At 46.9% G+C, this 16,698-nt stretch overlaps 1 long non-coding RNA gene across 1 annotated transcript in view; it reads right to left on the bottom strand.

The window, feature by feature from the left end:
• The window catches only part of LOC117035015 (uncharacterized), a 79,574-nt gene extending 67,300 nt beyond the window's left edge, over positions 1-12,274 (bottom strand). The window contains exon 1 of the long non-coding RNA XR_004425153.1: positions 12,167-12,274. This is a non-coding gene — a long non-coding RNA (uncharacterized LOC117035015). The remainder of the gene's footprint in view (positions 1-12,166) is intronic.
• Between the last annotated feature and the right edge of the window lie 4,424 nt (positions 12,275-16,698).

Below are 16,698 nucleotides of genomic sequence, written 5' to 3'. Positions count from 1 at the left end.
ACAAAAGGGCTCGGGTGCCCAGGAAAGGAGAAGGGACTGCCATGTGGAGTTTCCCAAACAATCTCTGCTCCCACAACAGAAGCATAATACCTGGCACATGGAAGGGGATGACAGTGGACGTCAGTGCTCTTGCCTGCTGTGCCATCTCTCTGTGCTCTCAGCAGCCGTCTCTTCTTCCTTTACTCTCAACGCCTGTCATTTCAGGAGGGTCAACACCATCCCCCCAGTGCCAGAACTGACCGATTGGATTGTGGCAGCTGTAGAGATGGTTTTGCTCCTCAGCAGATGCCAACACCAAGGATAGTAATGACACAGAGTGGGTGCTCAACAAACTTTTGCTGATTAAATGTATAAGTCAAATAAGTATTTTCTTCCTTGGTGGACACATTGGATGGGGGCTGGGGAGACAAGCCTGTGTGTGTCTCTTCCCTTAAGGCTCAACAGAAAGAAGTGGGACGGAAATATAGAAAGAAATATCGGAAGGGCGGTCATTTGGATGGAGGGAGCAGTCTTGCTTCTACTTCTCTACAGGATGGTCTGCAGTCACTGGGGGATGGGTGGTACCCAAGAGGCAGGTACTAACTCTGGAAGAACTAGCTGGGAATTTGGAAGGAGGATTCTATAAAATTTTATACACTGATTAAAGCTTCCATAAGGACAATCTGAGTGGGTCCTATGGGCTTTTTGTGTATGTGAATCACAAAATCAGAATCACAAGTTTAGATCTTAAGTTTCATAGAATTGCAGGATTAAGGAGCATCAGAGTTCTCACTTCCTACCCTTCTGCTCCCTATAGCACGACCCTCAAGCGGTGGCCTTCTGCTGAAATATCCCCCGTGACGAGACGCTCCCCACCTTACACCCTTGTCTGAAGTATAGTCCTGCTCCCACTTCTACTCTTCCTTTATGAAGCTTGAGCAGGGTGTCTTTTGGGTAATGTCTGGACTGTGACTTCAGAACTTTCTGGTTGCTCTCTGCCTGGTAACAAACCACAGGGCGTCATATTAGCCTATAGCTAATGTTGCTCAGAAATAGGGTTTGGGTGAGAGACGTTGTTGCTAATAAAATTGGGCCTGCTGGCAAACTAGCTAATCTCTTGTCTTCCACCAGGCCCTTCGCTCCTGCTGCACAGACGCCTCCAATGAGATAAATTACTTTTCCACCAATATAAACATGACTGCAATCAATAGTCAGTTAAGGACATGATTTTCAGAAGAAAATAAAATACCAATATTAAATATATTTCTATTGACATGAAGCCAGGTTGGTCTGAAGCGTGTGTGCGTGTATGCATGTGTGCGTGTGTGCGTGTGTGCGTGTGTGTGTGTGTGTATGTCCCTTGGGAAAGAGCCTCACAGCGGTGGGTCTCCCAGCACCCAGCATAGCTGAGGACACACCTTCTCTGCCCCAGATGTAGGCTCTGGGGACAACACAGCAAGAATCATGCCAGGGAGAGGTAGTGTTTTCTAGAAAAATAGTCTTCAGGGACTAAGATGGCTTTTTGTTGGAGGTTTGAGTTCCCTGTTCTTCCCTTGGCTTGTGAAGGCTTTTGCCACCTGTTTTGCTTCTCTGGGTTTCATTTGTATCATCTACTAAGAGAAAATAATTTCCCCATCGAAACAGCCTCCAAGTGATGCTGTAAGGACCGGATGATAAAACTGGAACAGCTCTGGAAATCGTGTCTTTGAGACATGTCAGGTGACCACCTCCTGCTTGGTCCCTGGTCTCCTCCATTCTCATTTCACGACACTAGTGAAACAACCATCAGCTCCTGGGAAGTCGATTTGGCCAAAGCAGAAGCTGGAGAAGCAGTGGTTGGAAGAACAGAGGATACTAATGAAAACAACCTCAACAATATCAAATATTTATTGAACACTCATTATGGATGGGCACTGGGTTAGCACTTTACATCAATTATAGTATTTAATTCTCACGACAGCTGTGTATTACCATAATCCCTATTTTGCTGATGAGTAAACATAGGCTGGAGTGACTATAAACAAATGGAGAGCACTCTTCTAGAAAGAGTGGACAGGAAAGGCATCTCTGAGGAAGTGATATCTGAGCCAAGAAATGCGCCCTGTGACTATCTGAGAGAGAACATTCCCAGCAGAGAACGTGCAAAGGCCTTGAATCAGGAACTTGCTCAGCACCTTTAACAAACACCACAAGGCCAGTGTGTCTGCCAAGCGTGGACGACGAGAAGACTTGTAAGAGGTAATGCAGAGAGGTAGGCAGGGTGAGACCACTGGGCCTTTCAAGGATGACAGCAAGAAGTTTGAGTCTTATTCTAGGTGTGAAGGTGGTGGCTGGGAGAATTCAGTAGAACAACAGGAAAAATAAATAAAAATAAAAAAACGGGCCCAAAGTGGTTTGTGAGCTGCAAAACATTACGCTGATATGCTATGCTATTTCAGTCATTCATTCATTCACTCAACACTCTCCCACCACTGTTAGTCCCTTTCCAGGGTGCTTTACTCAAGGAGCTCAGATTCAAAACAATTCCAGCTGTTTCCTGGGTTCTAGATGGATGGTGAGTGGACTGACTCTGTCCTCTAAGGGCTCATGAACTAGAAGTGATCAAGTGGGAGAAGCCCGGAATAAGGAAGTCCCCAGGAATCCCTCTTTAGATTCCTTCCCGAACTAACAAGACATTAAAAGAAGACCTGCTCCCTGGGTATGGGGAAATGTGTCATGGGCCACTGCGAGAAGAGCCATGATGACTTTGAAAATGGACTTGGAGCAGTTCCAGAAAGGAAGGCTCATTTCTAATCATCCAGAGATTTTTTTTTTTCTTGGAATTTAGTCTAGCCTAGAGAAGTGACAATTCTTCCCCAGCACTAAAGGGAAAAGGTAGAACAGTGAATTTACAACTTGACGAAGCCGAGATCTGAGGATTTGTACAACCCCGCGTTGGTTTGCAGGCCTCAAATCTGGAATCTCCCTATGAATATATGCAAGGAATAACATAAATAAGAAATGCCAGAGGTAAAAAGTAATCACAGTTGATGGGTCCAAACCGTGTCCAAGCTAGGATGGAATTATTTAGCATTCACCCAAACCTGGAGCCCTCTACACCTAAAAAGTAGGGGAGAAGAATATGTTTTCATTATCCTTCATCTAAGACTTGGTAATTTTGCCAAATTAATGGATTTAGTAGTTTCTCACTGTTCCTTTAATTTTATTTTTCTTGATTACAAATAAAGTTAAGCTTTTTTTTTTTAAAGGAGGAAGGATATGTATTTACAAATAATGGCTGTAAGCAACGTAAAGTATTAGATTGGTGCAAAAATGATTGCGGTTTTTGCAATTATTTTTAACTTTTAAACCGCAGTTACTTTTGTACCAACCTAATACATCATCTTTTGTTTGTTCCATGAGACTTTGACATAACATTTTCTCTTTCAGGAGATGTGTGAGTAGAAGTAAGCTACATTATCAAAAGTAATACCACTTAGCCAAATACATGTTTGATATGTCTATCGTTTGTCTCTTGGGTGTTGATTCATTCAAAAAAACAGGTATGAGACACCACCTCTCTTAGTAAAGTGGTTGATGCTGGCTACTGCAGCAGAAACCCCTTGAATTTCAGTCCTTAACACAGTAAAGGGTTATTTCTCACTCCCGCAAAGTCCTGTGTGTGTTGGGTGGCTCTCCTACACGGGTCTTCTCCAGGTGGTAACATACAGATCTGAGCCACTCCTACCTTGGAGCTATGCTTTCAGAATAAAGAGCTTCCCAGAGAATGGTAGCAGGGAAAGAGAGGTCTGAAGGACTGTGTGGAATGATTTGAAGGGCTTAGAAGAGACTCACATCATTTCTTTACCCACATTCTATTGGCCTGGATCCAGTCACATGACCCTGCCTAGCTGCAAGGGATTCTGGGAAATGTAGAAGAGCACAAGGAGAGATATGAGCATCACAACCTCTGCCACGTATGTGTCACCTTATGCTTGGTAATGAGAGGAATCAGGGGTGCTCCAAACATGAACCCATCCATCAACCCACAATCTAATAGAAAAAAACAAAAAAGGACATACATAATTGTGCCATAAGCAGAATATGATTGGTCCACAAGGAGAATCATCGATCAGGGGCCACAAGTCTCTCCACACTTGAAGTGGTAGGACTATACAGGCAGAGAGAACAGCGAGGCAAAGCTGTGGAGGCCGGAAAGCATGAGGCGTGTCTTGGTAACCCTTTAGCCAGAGCAAGAGACAAGGACATGTGAAGGGGACAAGTGGCAGGGAATACATTTGAAAATTTAACTTAGTGCCAGATCAGAAAGCTGAGGACTTTCAAAAGTCATTGACCATTTTTGAGAAAGGAAAGAAGAGAAGATGAAGGGACGAATTTAATGAATACCAGGTCAACCAACAACAGGAAAAGGATGTAATTACTCTGTCCCTTGGTTTCCTTATCTGTAAAATGAGGCCACTGAATTTTAGTTTTTATGGTTGTTGTCAGGATTAAATGAACAAATACATGTAAAGTGCTCACGTGTATTTATACTAACACATGTCACAATGCCTGACATAGTAAGTGGTTCATATTAATATTAGCGGAAGAGTATGTGGCCTTGGTTTACTAACACCTCTAAGGGAGGCAGTCATCACTCAGGAGACGATCTTGATCAGGCCATTCAAGAGATCATCCAATTAGATTGACAACCAGGGTAAGAGGAGCAAAATATCCCCGGTGGGGATAGAAATGATTTTCTGGAAGCTGCAATATTTCAGAAAGGCCACATTGCCTTCCATAGACCCTCTTGCTTTAAGAGAAGCATCCATCAAGTATCCAGAGCACCGGGAGTTTTCCATGGAGCCTTGGGCAAAACCACACAGCGGTTAAGAGAGTGGGTGCTGACCTCAGATTGCCTGGGAGAGAACTCCAACTCTGCCATTTACAAGCTATATGACCTTCTACAGCTTATTTCAAACCTCCTTACGTCCCGGTTTCCACAGATATAAAATGAGGGTAATAGCTATCTCTTGGGATTGTTGGACAATTTAATAAGATAATATGTGTATGGCATTTAGCATTGCACCTAGCATTCCACTAAATGTTCAAGTGACGCTGGTTATTACGTGCTACTATTAATTAGAAGGCCACAAGCACAGATAAAAACTACATTCTAGAGCTGAATCGAGAGCCAACACACATCCATGTATCTGGATTTTGGAAAACAATTCAAATAATTGGTGGGTTCATTTCCACTTCTATTTAGATGTTTAGAAAAGTTTGGGCATAAACCCAGACAAGTGTCTATATCCGGTTGTTTTTCTTCCCCAAAAGATAACCTTTAAGCATATTGCTGACTGAAGGGATAACATACCTAAACCCAGCTCAGCAAAAATCCTACAGTTGAGTTTTGACCTTGATCAAGTTCCAATGTGACCTGACAAAATCCTGGGTCTTGTGCCCTTGGAGGGAATGGCGTGAGCTCTGTTTGTTTGAAAAGGGCTCTGTAGAGCGTTCAGGCAAAGGGGGTGGTTCTCTACCTCTCCCAAACTGCCCACCCTGGGGCCCCCCCAGGGTTGTCTCCTCACCCAGGTGCACATGACACCCTCTCCTGGCCCCGCACCTCCTCCAGCCAGCCCTGTTCAAGCTTCGTGTCTTTCCTGGTCTGTTCTAAGGTAGAAATTATAGTCCAGGACTTTATCGTCCTGGTCAAAACCCAAGGGGTTGGCTGGGGTGAAAGAGCCACCACTGTCCACACTGTGTCCCAGTGAATCTTCCAAAATCATTCTCTCTACTTAAAACGACTGCCTTCTCCTTCAGTCCCCCAAAACAGAAGCTTCCATTCAAGTCAGGAAAATAGTTGCTTATAATTCCATAAATCGTCCAACTCTGCATGTAGTTTGGACTCAGGGGCCCCTGTCCCAACCCATTCTCAATGGTATGAAGAAGGACTAATGAGGGCGAGTAAAGGAGGAAGAGCGTGGAGAAGTTAAAATCACTGTGTGCAGGGGAATTCCGCACACACCTACTGTGGCGCTGCGTTCCACACCCTGTGCTGGGCACTGGGGATGGAGAAAACCCTGGCAATGACCTCACGGGACACAAGTCAAACGGGGGAGATGAAAGTATAACCAGTAAGTGAACGGGCCACTGAGCAGGGTAAGTACGGTAATGAAAGTAATGACCGTGCGAGGCTTTGGCACAGTGGAGAGGAGAGGGGCGTCCGAAAAAGTCTCCTGGGGAACATGAGAGGGAAGCGGGATTTCTAAGACTGAATAGGAGTTCACCAGGGGGGAAGCGAGATAGAGAAATGAACAAAAGGGAAGACGTGTTTTAGGATTTTGTTACGAAAATGTGGTTCGTGGACTAGCATCCTCACTGTCACCTGCACAATTTCAAGGCCGGCCCCAGATCTGCTACATCAGAATCTGCTGTTTAACACATCCCTCCTTGATTCATGGAAACCCTAAGACCTGAGAGCGCTGGTCCAGGAGCGCTGAACAGGGCAAAGGAGGGGAGGCTAGAAATATGGGCTGCTCGGGAAATGAGAAGACGCTTAGACCAACCAAGGGCCCGGCTAGGCGCAGGGGTACATGAGGCTGGAGAGGCAGACCCCACCCCCGCACCACATTTACAAGAAAGACCAGACCCTCCCTCACCCACGTCCTCCTTGGAACCCTCACACCTGCCCAGTAGCAGCAGAGAGTCACACAGTGGCCACGTTGGGGTGCTGGGAGCTTGACTCTGACATCTGTCCCACCTGAGACCAGAACGGACCTCCATCTGCGTTTCCTCCTCCAGGCCCGGGGCCATGCGAGCTGATTCAGCAGCTTACCTCTGCCCACACCACCGGGCTGTGCTGATGAAGTTCATTCAGAACCAATCAATCAGGCTGACTTCAATTAATCCTAATTGTCCTGCTGGGAGTCCTTGCCAATAACTAAGAGGTGGTGACATGACTTCATCAGGGCTTTCACAGCCCCTTGGATGCTGCACGCTTCTGTGTACAATGGTGTGTGCGTGCACAGACATTCACCCCTGCAGCACACACACTCAGAATGCTCCCCAGACCACCCCACCCCACCTCCTCCCTCCTTCCTGTGGTTCCTTCTCCAGGAGTGAAAGTGGATCCACCAGACAGACTGGAAACGCAGACGCTGGTAAGAACCCACAACCTTCTCTCAGGGAATCTATGAATATTACTGGATCTTTTGGGTCTCTTTCCCCCGACCCCTGGCATAATCACTGGGCTATTTCCCTCGTCCCTGACTCATTCTGTTCTATCCCCGAATGCCATGTTTCTTCACGAGGTCTTTGAACATGCTGTTCCCTCTGCCTGCAATGCCCTTCCCCGTCCTGACTGCCTGAAGAACTGTCACTCAAGTCACGCTCATGTCTCGTGCTTACCTGAGGCTGGGGTGTGTGGGGCTCTTCCAGGACAGAAATCTTGTGATTTATTTTTATCTGCGGTCTTGCAGCCAAAGCCCATATCTTAGTACAGTGTAGGGATTCCATAACTGTGTAGGGGAAACTCTGCTTTAGCAGGACTTAGTCAGAACACACATTTTTGTGCATAAGTTTAGTCAAGCAATACTCGTAGGAGTTAATTTTTACTAAGTCTGTATCATGATTTAAAGAAAACAAAGGAAATCTATAGCCCTCAAATCTTTCCTCGATGCTGCCTGAACATCCACAAGTAACAAGTGGGGAAAAGACGTGACTTGGAATATTGACTTCATAGGATTACGGTAAGATTTAAATGAGCAAATGCGTATAAAGACCGAGTGCCTGGCCCATGCTTAATACTATTATTATTATTACTGTTATTAATTCAATTCCATAAATTATACCTCAAAATATCTACAAAGTATGACAACAATTAGAAAGGCAAAGCTAAGTGGGGTTCCTAGAGGAAAGGGAAGGCTTCCTGGAGGAGGTGGCCCTGAGCGGAGCCCTGCAGAATTATCAGCTTGCTAGTAAACACTAATCTGAGTAGCACACCATCACAAATACTCAGGGGCATAAAACAATAAGTGATTGTCTAGCTCACAGGCCAGTGGGGGTCTGAGCTAGGTTGGATGGGTGGCTCTAAGCTGTAGGATGGGACCAAATGGGTTCACCCAGGCGTGTTCCTCTTAAGGTGATGGTACAAGTTCAAGAGAACAAAAGGAAACCCACAAGGCCTCTGAAGACCTAGGCTTGGAACTGGCACGCTGTCACTTCTGACTCATCCCAAATAAGTCCTGTGGCTGACTGAGCCCAAGGTCAAGGTGAACATATACTCCACCCTTTCAGTGGGAGGAGCTGGCACCTTCACATGGCAAAGGGAATGCATACAGGGAGGGATGGAGACCTGAGAACAAGGTGCCATCTTACCCGGGGGCGGGGGGAAGCCAAGGGAAGGGCCTGCCCTGTGCGCAAATGGCGGGGCCACGACGGGATGGGAAGGCAGCTGGTGGGACTGGAGGCGAAGGTGCCTGGTAGAGAATTGTGGGAGGAAAGGCTCGCTGAGATTGGTCACAAAGGGCAGCCCGATTTACACACATTGGATAAACCCATCGACTTCCCTTTACACTTGGAATAAACCCAACGCCCTAGCCTGGAGCATCCGCGAGGGCCCAAAATTTAGGGGGTACTAGTGAAAAAACTCAGAAAAGTGGTAATATGTCAAAGAGACCCAGTAGCCAAATCTGGAACAATTTGAACAATAAACAAAGTAACATTGGATTATAACTCAAAGTATAAAGCAAATATCCGTAACTTCGTACATACATCCAAGAGACTAGACAAATCTCCCATGCAGAAGAAAACCCGAAGGCCTTCCGTGTCTACAAGGCCCCATACGATCGAGCCCTGCCGGCCTCTCCAACTTTCTCTCCTCTTCTCTCCCCTCACCCAGCGTTCCGGCTACCCTGCTTTTCTTGGGGGCTTTGCCTCTGCAATTTCCTTTGGCTGGAAGATTCTGCCTCCAAATCTTCACACAGTTGTCTGTGTCTTGTCACTTAGGTCTCAGCTGCAATGTCACCTCCACAGAGACGTCTTCTCTGACCACTCTCTTCCTTTGCCCTGTTTTATTTCCTTCATGGCATTTAGGACGATCATCTTTATTTTCTTATTAACTTGTTCACCTGTGTTCTCCCCTAGTTTACAAAAAGAACCTTGAGAACAGTAACCTTGCCTGCCTTCCCTACCACTGGGTCCCTGATGCCAAGCACACAGTAGGTGTTCAATAAGCACTGTTGGAATAAATGAATGAGTAAATGCATGCTTATCCATCTCCATATTCTTGAAGCCAGACCAGTGCCTAGCACGGAGGGAGGATGAACATCGTTTGCCTTGTGGATGTGTGCAGGGATTATCGTATAAATAAACGAGCAGACTGATGAATGAGCAAAGAAAACAGGACTGAGTGTGAATAAGTGAGTAAAATGTGTCTGTAAAATCCTGGGCTGGCCCCATGTAAAGCATTCGTCGTGAATGCATTAATCCAGGCTAATTCTGCAAAGCTGACCTGCATACTGGGCTCTAGAAAACCACCCTGGTTGGGGTTTATGGATAATTTGGACCTCAGCTTGGGAGATGCCTGTTCGAGGTACAGAGAAAAGGATGGCTGTGAACTTCTCCTGTCTCAACATTTAATGAGGCTCTGGAACAGATCATGTGGAGAGGATGCTGCAGAGATGAGGACCAAGGTATAAAAATAGATGGATTTCCTTATTGTAATGACTCCCAGGCATGTTTTCCCTATGTGGCATAATGATTATAAAACTCATAAATTGCCATGAAGTGTGAAGGGAGCAAACAGTGAACCTGTGAGTGGCCCCTCCATCTGGATCTGGGTCTCGGAAACCATCGGAGGTTTGATGGCTGCAGCAAGACACTGGGACTGGAAGTCCAGGAGCCACATCAGGGCAGCTCTGCACCAGGGAAGGCCATATGGTCCCCAGACGCAGAGCGAATGAGTACCCAGCTCCTGGGATGTGCTCCTGAAGGGGACAGCCCAGAGGACCGAGGGGCTTGGGAGGCGTCACTCTCAGATGAAGCCTCTCTCGGGTTCTGTGGCTACGGTGTGTGCAGCCTGCTGAGTGTGGAAGGACCCCCACACTTAAAGCAGCACATTGGTTCGCAATCCCACTCAGCCAGTGAAAGGTATCTGAGAATCCTAGAGAAAGGAAAATGTCTTGCCTGCCCCAGTGTGGGCCCATTGGGGCTTAGAGTGGTGAGTTTCAACCTAGGTGTTGAATCAGCATCTTCCTAGGATTTTTAAAATAGAAATTCCCAGCCAGGATCAGTGAGTCAGAATGTCTCAGGAGGGGCTGAAGGGAGCTGTGCTTGTAAAACTCCTGAGTACCTTACTTGCCTTCTCTCCATCATCAAAATAGAAAAGAACAAAATGAATGAGGTAATTGTTTCCTGGCACTGGGAAGAAGTGCAGAATTGTGATCCCTGAGAGAAGAGAAACACTCAAGAGGAAGAGACCTGTTCAAAGTGAAGCAGAGGGAGGGGAAACCCAACAAAACTGCCCTCGTCCAATTGAGCTGAGCAGGGTTTGGAGTCTGGGCGGCTCGCATGGCTAGAATTTGTGGGCTAGGGCATTGGAGAGGAGAGCTGCAGGGAAGTGAGGCTGCAAAAGTCGGTGCAGGTATGTCCTGTGGAACCTTGGGCGAAGCCTGGGCTTTGAAAGTCCAGTCCAAGACTCAGTGAGGTCAGCAGGGAGCAGCTGCTAAGGGCCTGAGAACTAAGTGGACATGCCAGCAGTTCTGCAGGGCTTGGAGCCCCAGCTCAGCCGGCATGGAGAAGCCTCACTGTGCCTCTCAGTTAAGACTGCAGAAAGACCATCTACTGGGAGTAAGGACCACCCCCTAGAGCAGGGATCTTAACCTCAGTGCTACCGACATTTTGAACCCTTAACCCTTTATTGTGGGGGTTGTAGGATGTGTAGCAACAACCTGTGCTCCACCCACTAGATGCCACTACCACCCGCCCCCACATGTGACAACTCAAAATGTCTCTGGACATTGCAAAATGACCCTGGGGAACAAAATCACCCTCAGTTGAGAACTATCACCCTAGAGTCAGGGCCACATCTCATGACAAATGACGAAACTGAAATAGTCCGGTTCTAACAAAAAGATAAAACAGAGCCAAGTAGGATCAAGAGGATTCGTTAGTAATTTCAGTGTCTGCAATAACTCACAGCCTTTAGAGGGAAACAGGCGAATCTAGCATCTTTACATGGCATCATCCACAATATGCAGCTTGCATAAAACATGACTCAGTGAGCAAGCGGAGAATGGGGCCCATAATCATGAACCTGGAGGTCGGAGAATTCATAACACTGCAGCACATGTTTCCAAGTTGCTAAGAGTAGATCTTCAAAGTTCTCATCACAAGAAAAAAATTATAACCATATGAGGTGATGGATGCTAAGTAAACTCGTTGTGGTGATCTTTTCTAATCCTATATACAGATACCAAATTGTTATGTTGTGTACCTCAAACTGATACAAAGTTATATGTCAACTATATGTCATTAAAACTGGGGAACAAAAGAAATTGGTGGTCAATAGAAACAGACTCTTAAAGTGGCACAGGTATTTGAATGAACAAAAGGACCCTCAACCAGCTATTGTTCAAAGACTTAAAATAACAGACGGCTATAATGAGCAAAGAAACAGAGAATTCCAGGAGAGAAATGGAAACTATGAAAAAGAAGCAAAGAAATTATACAACTGAAAATGACAGCCTTTGTAATGAAAACTTCACTAGATGGCATTGACAACAGATCAGAGACTGCAGAACAAAGGGTCGTCAGAAACCTGAAGACTCACCAGGGCAGCCCATTAGACCTCAGATGGCTGGATTTTACCCGCAGAGCTCCTCATCCTGCAGGTCTGGGGCGAGGCCTAAGGAGGTCCCTAATGCTGCTGGCCTGGGGGTCCCACTTGAGAACCAGTGACCCAGAATTACCTAGGAGCATCCAAATACTCTCCAGACCTGAGCTACGCAGCTTTTTATTTGTTCTTATTAGATACCCGATTTAGGGTGACTGACAACTATCACTTACGCTTCCTGAGTGCCTACCTCTAAGGTATGGTTCTTCAGCTTCTTGGTTGTTTAAGGTTTCCCTTGAAAATTTGGTTTTCAAATCATGTGTGCCATTCCCACAGTAAAATGCACGTGCTCGGTTCCACGCAGAATTTTACCTGTTGTTGGATGCGGTTCAGTCCAGCCCATACTGCTTCGGTTGGTTCCTGCTCGTCCCTGGTCCCCAGGTTCAGAAAACCTGCTGAGGCAACAGTCGGCTGCACCTGCAGACAAGAACAGGGTTGTTTCAGCACTGTCCGGCCTGGCTCTGTGACTTTCAGGTAACTGCTTACCCTCTCTGGGCCTATAAAATGAGGCTAATCAAAGCTTCTTTGGATTACCTCCGGAAAGTGGGTCTTTCATGGGAAGTTGAAGAACAGATCTTTGCTTTTACTTGGCATTCTTTTTTTATTGTTTGAAATTTGGGCCATGTGTAAATAAAACACAAACATACCATGCACTTTTGTATTTTGGTTTTCCAGTACGTGCTCACAGTCTTTTGCATGAAATCCAAATTAATAGCCAATTAAACACCTTTAACACCTTTTGTGGTGCCTACAAAGAGACTTTTAAGAATCTGCAGCCATGCTAGTTGTGACAATGAAATCACACTGAAATGGCAAATAACTCAAACTAGTAAATGTGATCTAACTATTCAATCTGCACCATCCTCCTGGGGCTGTCGGATTGTCGGAGACTCAAGTGGGAAGAGGTACGTGAAAGAACTTTGGAATGTGTCGTCAGTGATTAAAGGTGATTTTTGTTGGTACGGCCATCGCCATAATGCCTATGGGGTGTGCAATCCCTCCAAGGGCCCCCTGAAAGCTCCTTCCTGCCAGTAGCTAAAACCCGTTCCCCTCCACCTATTTTCAGGCAAGTGGTTGATAGGAGGCTTTTCTTAGGAAAAAACTCAACTCCTAATATTCAACTCTCTCTCTCTCTCTCTCTCTCTCTCTCTCCACACACAGCAAAACAAATGACACACGAGTCAGGAGCTGGTCTGGTTTGGCCAGCAGGTCCTGTCCTCATGCTGGCCCTCTTGCCTGGCCTTCCCAAAGCCATCAGCAGTGAGCCCACCACTGTGGCCCCAGTGGCTGGTCACTGAGCCCCTGACAGTGCCGTGTCCACTTCGCACAGCGAGCAGGCTCTCATGGGCTCCGCGGCCCCTGCCCTGACACCTTCATCGCCAGCTGTCCCAGGCTAGGCGGAGGGCCTTGGCCCGGGAGCCAGGACACCAGGTCCCAGGCCCCGCCCTCCGAACTCATGAGCATGAGATCATGACCCTTCCCCTCTCTGGGTCTCAGTATCTCCATGTCCACAATGGGGACCGTGGATTAGACCAATGCTTTTATGCCTTTGGGGGAGCTGTGGGCCCCTTTGGGAATCTAAGAAGCAATGGGATCCTCTCCCCGAAAGAATACACACAAGCATACATGCATAAATAATGCATATTTAATTTTAGGGGTTCGTAAATCTTCCAGGGCCCACCCATAAACCCCGGGATAGCCTTGAGTTTCCTTCCAGCACTAACAGCTGCACACAGGAATGATAAACTCTTCTCTCTCCCTCTCTCTTCATCTCTCCCTCTCTCTGTCTGTCCTTCAATGTGGTTCTGTGGATCGAAAGAGGCAATGAATGGAGAAACTCTTCCAAAACTGTGCAATGCTGTGCACATGTGAGGGTGATGCTTCTCTATCCCCCCTTGTTGACTCTGTGACGATAATAGCTACCATTATTAAGCACCTGCTTGGTGCTAAGTGAGGTACTAAGAGCTGCCAATCTATTATCTCATTTAATGTTCAAAGTAATCCTCTGGGGAGGGTGCTACTATTACCCCCATCTTGAAGGTGAGAAAATTGATCACAAAGAGTTTCATTACCTTGCCCAAATCACACAGTCAGAAAATGGCAAAGAACCCAGCAGTTTGGAGTGAGATAACAGAGCCAGTTAACCAGGATGCCCAGGTCATCTGTCACGATGATGACTTTTACCCACTGCAGGGAATATTAAAAGTGATCCCTGGACTGAAAGAGTAGGGTAGGTATACACACACAGACTCAAGCTGGACCATTATCGATGGATGTAGCTGTCAGAGCTGTGTGGCTGAGGTGCTTGGAGGGTCCAGGCACAGAAGTTAATCAGGGCACTTCCTGGAGGAGGTAAAAGTGGACGAAGCTTAAGAAAGGGGAAAGAAACAGTTAAAGAGGAAGAGGGTGCCATTCAGGCAGAGGTATATCTGTGTGAGCAAAGAAAGGCAGAGGGACGGGGCGTCCTTCCAGTTCAGCAAACATTTAAGGGGACAGACTGTGCAGTCTGCGGCCATGAGAGAGGCCCTGCCCTCCAGCTATTGGGTGTCTGTGGGGGTGACAGGAGGGATGCAGTGACGTCAGTCCATGTGACACAGGCAAACAAGAGTTTATAAAGCGCCATGGTCATGGTGTAGCTGCCAAAACACGGCTTTGGAGTCAGTGGGTTTGAATCCCGGCTCTGTCACATACTGACCGTAATGGCAAACATGTTGCTCAACTACTCCAGCCTCAGTTTTCTCATCTATAAAATGGGGGTGATCACAAGATCTGCCTTGAGGAGTTGTTGAAAGTGTTAATTGAGATAACGCAGCTGAAAGCTTAGCACGTGCTGACCAAAAAGGAGCATTAAATGGTGGTGACAGTTACTGCCCTTCGCGTCCCTAACTGTCCTAAAGTGACTAGCATGGTGCTGGCATATGCTGGGCACTGAGTGTTAGCGTCTTTTCCTTTAAGGATGCTTCCCATGCCTGTTCATTCAAGACAGAAAATAAAAATGGTGTTTAATGTCACAGAGGAAAAGAAAGTTCCCGCTTTGCTCCCCTGACCGATGTCTAGGGAGAGAACTGCACAGTTGAGAAGAGGGGGTGACATCCTATGAGACTACACAGATCCTGAGAACGGGGCGCCCATCGGCGACAACCGAACTCTCACAGGTGAAATTGAACACTTAGAACATTTCACCTGATTCCTTTCAAACACACAGAGACAAGCCCACATCTCAGTTCTGTTCTTAATTAGTCCCATTTTGAAGCAGGCTGCTTCCTAGGGATCCCAGTTAATAAACAGCCAGGCAGAGCCTTCCCTCCATGGAGAAGCAGTTTACAGGAAGGAGATTTGCTGGGTGTCAACAGTCAACCAGTGAGGTTTGGGAGCAAATTACCCATCCATCAATTTTCCTTTTCCTGGGAGGTATTATTTCAGGCCAAGGGATCTTTATTAAACTGAAATCAGTAAATAGAAATTCAAATTTACCCCAAAGTCACCTCCAATACAACAGGTCCCCAACGCGCCCCATTTTCTTGCCTCCCCCCAAAGCCAGTCCCTGCCCCCCTCGCTGGCACCGAACTAGAGTCTTACCATCTTCTGTGCTGCCCCCTTCACCCCACTTTAATCAATCACCAAATTGGATGATTCTACTTCCAAGAGTCTCTCCACCCCCATTCCCACTGCCCTAGTCTGCGGAGCTAATGAGACACCTGCCATTGTCTCCTAACTGCTCCCCTTGCACCATTCTTAGTCCCTTTCAAGCTATTCTCCATGTGGCTGCAAAGGAGAACCTTCTAAAATGCAAATTCAGTCCCATCATGCTCTTGATTAAAACTTTCCAGACGCTCTTCGTTCGCTTCAGGATAAAGTCTCAGCTTCGTATGATAGCCAGCGAGGCACTTTGGGGTCCCCAGGCAGCCTACCTCCTGCCTCCTCACTGCTCCTTCCTGCTGCACAGGCGATGCCCTGGCAAGACCAAAGGCCCTGAAACACTCCGGGCTCTGCCCAGCTCTGCTCACGTCGCTTCCAGTGCCAGGGTGTGCTCCTGTCCTTGTTGGCCTGGAAACGGCACCCCTTCCCTACCCGTGAAGCTCAGCTCCGACCTCAGTACCTGTGTGACGCCTTTTCCAGCAGTCAGCCCTCACAGAGAGTTATACTTCAATTGTTGAATGAATCTCACTGTATTCAAACTCTCTATATTCAGGCCTAGATTCTGTTTCAAATTGGGAACTGGTTGATGCCAGGGTCCTTTTACCTTGTTTCTTCTAACCCTGACCCTAGCCCTAGGGGTCCTTGCGTGTTGACATCCCAAGTGCCAAGCTGAGGAGGCTTCACATGGTACCTTTATTTCACCAGCACAGTTATTACTGTTCCCGTTTCACAGAGAAGGAAACAGGCTCAGAGAGGTTAAGCAACTTGTCCAAGGTCACACAGCAAGTAAGGATCAGAGACCGACTTGAACTCAAGTCTAAGGGCTCAAGAAATAGTTTCTTTACTGGATGCTGGTCAGGTGCTCATTCTTTCAGATCAGCCCTCCCCTCTCCCCGCCAACACACACCCTGAAAATACATTTGGAACCAAAACCTAAAGGATTCTAATGAAAATGTTTAGGCATGTATTTATTATATTAGAGGGATTCGACCTATCCGACCTCTTTCCAAACAAAACTCGGTTGAAAGTGAAGTCACGAAAAGAGCCTGAATTCCGAGACCTGGGGTTCCTCCCAACTCTGATCATTTATTTGCTGCATAAATTTCCTCGAGCAGAACGTGCCCGGGGCCAACAGCTGGGGAGCATTGGAATGCCGGGTACCAAGGGGCAGTGACAGTGTCTGCTACAAACAGTGACAACAGCGA

The sequence above is a fragment of the Rhinolophus ferrumequinum genome, chromosome 15 (assembly GCF_004115265.2).
Source record: "Rhinolophus ferrumequinum isolate MPI-CBG mRhiFer1 chromosome 15, mRhiFer1_v1.p, whole genome shotgun sequence".
Lineage (NCBI taxonomy): Eukaryota > Metazoa > Chordata > Mammalia > Chiroptera > Rhinolophidae > Rhinolophus > Rhinolophus ferrumequinum.
The sequence above is the reverse complement of the archived record's forward strand: the minus strand, read 5'-3'. Positions and strand labels throughout refer to the sequence as shown.